This window comes from Odocoileus virginianus, chromosome 18 (assembly GCF_023699985.2).
Source record: "Odocoileus virginianus isolate 20LAN1187 ecotype Illinois chromosome 18, Ovbor_1.2, whole genome shotgun sequence".
NCBI classification, from domain to species: Eukaryota; Metazoa; Chordata; class Mammalia; order Artiodactyla; family Cervidae; genus Odocoileus; species Odocoileus virginianus.
Window position 1 is genome coordinate 49,528,407 of NC_069691.1, and position 8,183 is coordinate 49,536,589.

The following is an 8,183-nucleotide window of genomic DNA, read 5'->3' on the forward strand; positions in this document are numbered from 1 at the left end:
ATGACGAGCGTTTGTTGTTTCATACTACCTTGGTAAGTTTTGGGGCAGTTTGTTCCAGGGGTCCCCAGCCTCCAGGATCTAATGCCTGATGATCTGAGGTAGACCTGCTGCTGCTAAGTCGCTTCAGTCGTGTCCGACTCTGATGTGATAATAATAGAAATAAAGTGCATAATAAATGTAATGCGCTTGAATCATCCCAAAACTATTCTCCCCACCTGAGTCCGTCAAAAAACTGTCTTTCACAAAACTGACCCCTGCCTGGTGCTAAAAAGCTTGGGCAATGCTGTTACACAATAGGTAAGAAAAAGACATAGCACATAAAACCAATAAAACCAATACCTGTCGATGATGAGTAAAGGACAGGATTTGGCAAGTTTTGACACTTCTGTTTCATCTTAATTGTCTTCCTCGAAATTACTTCCTTTGAGTAAACATGTGGTTACCTACAGGACATTAGAAAAATTAACATTTAGCTTTGGGAAATAAAATGTAACTAAAGGATTATTTTCCATTTTATTAATCTCATTAAACAGTATTGCAGTGCATTTGTTTCTGTTAAAAAACATGATACCACTCTTTGGGAAAAAAGCTACTTCAAATTAGTCTTAAAACTGTTGCTTCTTTTTAGCAACGTGTAGCAACATAATGATGGCTTAGTAGAAATTCCTAGGAGATGGTCTGACTTAAGCATATATTAACAAGTTCTTCTGCAGTCCTTGAAGAGAGTATATTTCCTGCACACATTCTCCTTTATACGCCTAAGATTGTTTGCCATCTCTTTTATTATTCTGGTAAAGTTAAACTTGAACAGAGTAACCGAATGCTAACAATGTCTGAATCAGTGAAGCCCCAAATGAGTAAGCTTTCTTCTGTGTGATGGTGCTGGAAAGGTTAAAAGCCCAAGTTCTGAGTCGAGGCAATAGTTATGAGCTGCCCAAGTCCCCGCCAGGATTCCAGCTCAGCATTCTCCACGCTTCACTGAGGCTGGAATCCGGATTTTGAAACTCAATTGTCTCAATCTGGCCACAGTGGTCATTTCACTTTCCCACTAATTTTCCTTAAACCAGAACGCATGTGTGCTCAGTCGTGTCTGACTCTTTGCAACTCCAGGGACTGTAGCTGGCCAGGTTCCTGTGTCCATGGGATTTCCAAGGCAAGAATACTGGAGTGGGAGAATACTGGAGTGGGTTTCCATTTGCTTCTCCAGGAGATATTCTCGACCTAGGGCTAGAACCTGAGCCTCGTGCGTTGGCAGGAGGCTTCTTTACCGCCGAGTCACCGGGGAAGCCCCAGCTAGAATGACTAGGAATAGCTGATTTTTCCATGTAGAAAAAGAATAAAAGTGAATCTTTATTTCACAACATTAAAAAAAAAAAAACTGAATCAAGGGCTTATGTTTGAAAGGCAGCACTTTTAAGCATTTTAGAAGCAGACGTAGAGAGATTATTCTCATGACCTTGGAAGAATTTCTTCGTCAAAATACAAAAATGGCAAAGCACAAAGGAAAAGATCAGAAAAATCTGACTACACTGTGAACTTCTCTCTCCTTTTCTTTTAAGTATTATATAACGGGTAATGATTTTTAAGGGGAGTAGTGTGATTTAATAAGCTTCATTATTTTTGCAATTTTGCTGCAGATCTTAGTAACAGAGTCAGAGAGCTGGCTCCAAGATCACTTGTGTGTGTGTGTGATTCTTGGTTTTAATGGCTGTCACAGCCTTAATTTTTTCATTCATATTTTTCTTACATCCTTAATTTTTTCAATTACAGTTTTCTTTTTGTACTGTAGTATCTTTGTAAGTTGCATCAAACCTAAGGGAAGAGGGAATAAATAAGTAAGTTGAGCAAACCATTAGATTCAGTTTATGCTGCCAACATTTAAGTATTTCTAACTCAAGCCTTCAAAAATTATAAAAATTTTATAGTAAACAATAGATAATTTATGGAGACTTTCTGGCAATGATGAATGCAAATATAGGTAAGTCTACAACTAACTCAGATTTGGAACATCTAAACACCCTATAATCTCAGAAACAGAACACCAAGCCTATCAGTTAGAGATGGTACTTACTAGTCATCTAAAGATTCAGGTTGTCGAATCACCCCGTTAATTTTTATCAGGTTGGGTCTTGCATTGTATTTGCTAAATAGGGAGAATAACAGACTCAAACTCTACCTGTGCTTCCTAAAAGCTCTCTGAGAATACAAAGGAGCACGGGGGCCCTGCTTTTGTTCCTCCCAATTCAATCCCGTTATTCGATGCAGAAGTCACAAAGCTTTCATCAACAGTTACTGACTACTTTTATTGTCATTGCCGTGGGAGTGCTGAAAGACTGTTTGAAATTCATTCAAGTTACAGAGGAGAGTGCGTGGTGCAGCCTTCTGCGTTACAGAAAAGTATTCACTGCAATCAAAGGTGCAAGCAGTAGAGAATCAACACAAATAAAACCAGATCAGCCAGAAAGCCTGTAGGAAACCATGGAAGGAAGATCAAAATCGGGTTCTTTGGAGGTGAATGGCATAAAGCAAATACAGTGTTACTTGCAACAGAATTTTTGTAAAAGAAAGAGAAGCCAGAATAGTCTATTAGCCAGCCACTTCTTCACCAACTGAGTTCCGGACAGTGGTTCCGTTTATAAGGACTCCAGCAGAACTGTATGCAACACTGAGGAAAGTTCACAAAAATGCTTGTGACCGTCATGTTCCGGCCAACTCTAATCGTTCACAATTGAACAATCCCTACAGCCTCATCCATCGAAAAACCATGAATGTCTCACATTTTTTTCTCATGAAAATGTGCATAACATGGATTATAGCTGAAGGTATATTAGAAAAATTCCAAAGATTACTTAATAATTTTTATCATAGTTAATTAAAGTCATTTTAGCAGTTGAGAAAATTCCAACCCTAGGTGAAAAGCCTGCATCATTCTGGACTTCTTCATACCCCTCAGAGACCTAGGTGGCACTAGTGGTAAAGAACCCACCTGCTAATGCTGGAGATATAAGAGACACAGGTTCAATCCCTGGGTTGGGATGATCCCCTGGAGGAGGGCATGGCAACCCATTCCAGTATTCTTACCTGGAGAATTCTATGGACAGAGGAGTCTGGCAGGCTACAGTCCATAGGGTCGCAAAAAGTTGGACATGGCTGAAGCGACTTCACATGCATACACGAAGAAACTTGAGTATTTTACGTGAATAGCACTGTGTTACAAAAGTATAATAGAGATTTACTTCGATGACACTGAAAAAGTGAAATGTGTAATTAAAGAATATATTCAAGGTTGATGATGACATCTGCCAGATAATGTAAGGATTGCCTAAATGTAATGCACTATTTATAGATTGTAGCAATTGATCATATTAGCATAAATGTCAAAGTAGGATTCTGAACACCTGAAAGTCATATTGCTTTGGGAGTGAAGATAGTGAGCTGTGGTCCTGTGGTCATCGGAATGGTGGTTTACAAATTCCAGGCTGTCTCTCCATCAACACATGGTAGGGTTGTATTTCCTGTGCACTGGGAATTAGGTGTGGCAGCTCATTTCTCTGCTACAGAAAGCAAAAGCTCCCCAGGCAGCATCTCCGCCCCCACATCCGGTTTCCCTCCAGCTAGCTGATTGACAGTGTTTAAGAGGGCAGGTACTTGGCCGCTTGGGCCACCCCCCTCACCCCGCCCACCCCCTTCCCACCCAGGGGTCATCAGAGACAGAGTCCTGCTTTCAAACGGCACTAGAAATAGAACTTGAACAAGAAATAAGTAAAATGTGTGCTTTAAGCCACTGAGATTTTCTGTGTCACAACCCACTTACCCGTCACAACACCGTATACAAAGGTACGAAAGAATCCCATCGCCGAGAGTGAAATAAAGAACAGGTTGGTAGCCTCAGTTCTGTTACGTTCTTTCCCAAGAACACTCATAATTGCCTGGAGAAAGAGGCCTCCCAGCTTGTGTGCATTATTTGAGAATTCCGGAGATGCCGCTGGTGGAGCCAGGGGTGGACCGCGGTCGCTGGAGGAAGAGCAGCCAAGTCAGGTAGCTAGTGTGCACTCCTCTGCATTTATTCACATTCAATGAAAAGGAAAAATACCGGGTGGTTCTTTTTAAAAGTAATTTGTTCCCATTCCATTTGAGCTCTGATATTTTTCTTCCTGACCAGGCATGAGCCAGGGCAGCAATTTGGGAGCCCTTTTATTTCTTTATTTTTAAAATTCAAATTATATCATAGATACTGTTGACTTTAAGGTTTTATTATTATTTTAAAACAGAAGGAATCTTGTTGATTTGTTCAAAGCAATGTCCCTGGTACCTAGAATTATTCACAGAATAAGTAGACCCCCCCCAAAAATATATACATATATTTTAATTAAAGTATAGTTGATTTACAGTGCAGTGCCAATCTCTGCGGTACAGCATGGTGACTCAGTTATACTCATATATTCATTCTTTTTCTGTATTCTTTTCCATTATGGTTTATCACAGGATATTGAGTATAGTTTCCTGGGCTGTACAATAGGACCTTGTTTACCCATTCTCAATGTGATAGTTTGTATTTACCAACACCAAACTCCCAATCCATCCATCCCTCTCTGTTTCCACCCACCCCTTAGCAACCACAGGTTTGTTCTCTATGTCTGTGAATCTGTTTCTGTTTTGTTGATAGGCTCATTTATGTCATATCTTAGATTCCACGTACAAGTAATATGGTATGGCATTTGTCTTTCTCTTTCTGACTTACTTCATTTAGTATGATACTCTTGTAGCATCCGTGTTGCTGAAAGTGGCATTATTTCATTCTTTTTATGACTGAGTAATATTCCATTGAATGGATAAAGAAGATGTACCGCGTCTCTAGCCATTCCGCTGTCAATGGATGTTTAAGTTGTTTCCATGTTTTGACTATTGTGAATAGTGCTGCTGTGAATATAGGGGTGCATGTATTTTTTGAGTCATGGCATATTTCTGGATATATTATCAAGAGTGGGGTTGCTGGATCATATAGTAGTTTTATCTTTAGTTTTTTGAGGAACCCCCGTACTGTCCTCCGTAGTGGCTGCAACAATTTATATTCCCACCAACAGTGTACAAGGACTCCCTTTTCTCCACACCCTCCCCAGCATATATCATTTGTGGGTTTTTTGATGATGTTTGTTCTGACTGGGTTAGGTGATACTTTACTGTAGTTTTGATTTGCATTTCTCCAATAATTAGTGATGTTGAGCATCTTTATGTGTGCTTACTTGTCATCTGTATGTCTTCTTTGGAGAAATGAGTAAACTAAAAATAGTTTTTAAAAGAATCTATGTTTCTGTTAGAAGTTTTCATTATCTGTAAGATTCAGTGTTAGTTAACAGTCTGATGTGGCTTCCCTAAAACTCAAGTACCATTTTAAACTTCAGTAATAGAAGTGTCAGGTCTAGGACAAATGGAAAATATAGTTCGTTCTACTCTTCTTAGCCTTCTGATTTATGATATTTGGTTAATTTCCTACATCACACATCAAGGCGGGTATTGACAAATTCTATTCCAGAGCTTCCTTAACTTTTTTCTGACACCATGGTGACCCTAGAACATGATAATATTTGTAGAGTAAGTGTGGGTAAAAAAGCTTTCTTGGACCATTCTTAGTGCTGAAGCACTAAAATGCAGGAACTAACATACTTTTCTTTGAAGATCCTTCATTTCTAACAGAAGTTGTTTAAATGCTGATAATGAAAGAGTGGGCTTCCCAGATGACACTAGTGGTAAAGAACCTGCCTGCCAATGCAGGAGATGCAAGAGATGCAGGAAGATTCCCTGGAGGAGGGCATGACAACCCACTCCAGTATTCTTGCCTGGAGAATCCCATGGACAGAGGAGCCTGATGGGCTATAGTCCATGGGGTTGCAAAAAATTTGGACGCAACTGAAGCAATTTAGCATGCACCATGCAGTGAAAGAATACTTACATAACAAGGGAAAAGGACTTTCTTTCATTTTAAAAACTGCCACAGTACACAGGAGAGAATATGAGAACAAACGTGGTGCTTTCTCTCTAACACCTTGGCCAGGACACCCAGAGAACATGATGTATTTTGACAGGCTTGAAACACAGCTCTGCTGAGTCAGGAGAACCCCTGGGAAGAAGAGGGACTTGAAGACTTGGGATAATGGTTATTCTAGTCACAGCTATCTCAGGACTAATTCTAGTTACAACTAACTCATGGGACGTGTAAGGCACTTCGCACACATTGAACGTATGAAGTCCATTTAACAACCATCTGGGATGGGTGTTATTTCTTCTACTTTTTCATTAAGGAAACTGAGGCTTGGAGATGTATAATGTTATATCCAGGTCCATGCAAGTGAGAAATGGCAGAACCAGGTTTGAATCTAGGACTGAGCCCCAAATCTCATGTTATTTTTTCTGGAAACAGAGAGATAGAAAGGACTTATGTGTCCATAACCATCTGCAGACATTAAAGGATTCTTGGTGGCCAAGAGGGTAGCTGTTTCTGATATTCCAGGAGGTCAATTTAGTACTTGGGAGTGGAATCGTGAAGGAAGACAGACTTAATTTCAGAATTTATTGTTGTTGTTTAGTTGCTAAGCCATGTCCGACTCCTTGCAACCCCATGGACTTTAGCCCGCCATGCTCCTCTGTCCCTGGGATTTCGAAGGCAAGAATACTGGATTGGATTGCCATTTCCTCCTCCAGGGGATCTTCCTGACCCAGGTATGGAACCCACGTTTCCTGCATTGGCAGGTGGATTCTTTACCACTAAGGCACCTGGGAAACCCCTTATTTCAGATTAAGAAATGATTCTCTACGAAGATCAGATTTCCCACCCAATTAGTATTTAGTAAGTGACTACTTCTTAGTTTTAGAGGAGGCTCCTGCTTGGGCAACCTTTGCTTTTCCTCCACTTTCAAGAGTGTGATGTTATAGTGTAAAAAGCACAAGAAGATTCTGTTAGAGATGTTGTTTCTCTTACATGCTTTTTCTTAGGAGGGATTTGTTTTTTGGGCTAAGTACATGTAGTTGAACCCTGGAGGAGGACATGGCAACCCACTCCAGTAATCTTGCCTTGAGAATCCCCACGGACAGAGGAGCCTGCTGGGCTCCAGTCCACGGGGTCACTAAGAGTCGGACACGACTGAGCGACTAAGCACAGCAGACGTGGATCAAGAGCCGGTTTCCATGGGAGAAGCTTTAGTGGCTCTCCTGAGAGTTTACAAGGGCCTTTCTTAGAAAACTGCCCTGTTATTCTGAAGCTTCTAGGACCTGGTCAGAAATACATTCATTCTGAAAAATCAAAATACAGTCTCAAACCTCTACCACCAACACGATTGAAATAGAAGATCCATTACTTTTCCCCTCCTTCCCCAACAAGCAAATGGACATCAGTCAACAAGATATCTTAGAGTCCATAGATTGTCCTACTTTGGGAGTGTTTTAAGTAATTTTTAATATGGTCTTGTTGAGGGGTGTGCATGTGTAAGATGTATTTATTTTCAGATTTCCTCCTGTAATTTACTTCTTTTTTAACATATTTTTTTATTACTGTGCAAAGCTACTATACAGTCCATGGGGACTCAGAAATTCATTTAATATGACATATTTGTGAAAGCTAAGTCTAACTGAACTATTTTTTTTTTTTTTAGCCACACACCTCCAGATATGTAAGATCTTAGTTCCCCGACTAGGAGTTGAACCTGAGTCCCCTGCATTGGAAGCATGAAGTCTTAACCACTGGACTGCCAGGGAAGTCCCATTACTGCTTTTATTAGTGGGAATAATGCCTACTTCCTTTTCCCACCACTTCCAGTTCCTGCTTTAGAATTGCAGCTACTCTTATAAATCATAGATTCCCTGGGAAGAATACTTTCGTCCTTGAGAGAGCACAGGAGGATTGACATAAAGCCTCTGCCCTGAGCAGAATGGAGAGATTGCAGAGCGGGGCAGCATCCAGGCTGCTTTGCCCCCCTCTCCACTTTTCACTTCCTTTAGGTCAGGCCAGTTGGGGCCCCAGGAACCCTCCCGTCCCCTGAGAATCCCGGGATGATTTTTGTTTGTTTCGTTTTTAAGAAATAGTTTTGTTTTTTTGGTTTTTTTTGGCTGCACCGGGTCTTAGCTGTGGCATGTGGAATATGGTTCCCTGACCAGGACCTGAACCCAGGTCCCCTGCATTGGAAGCTCAG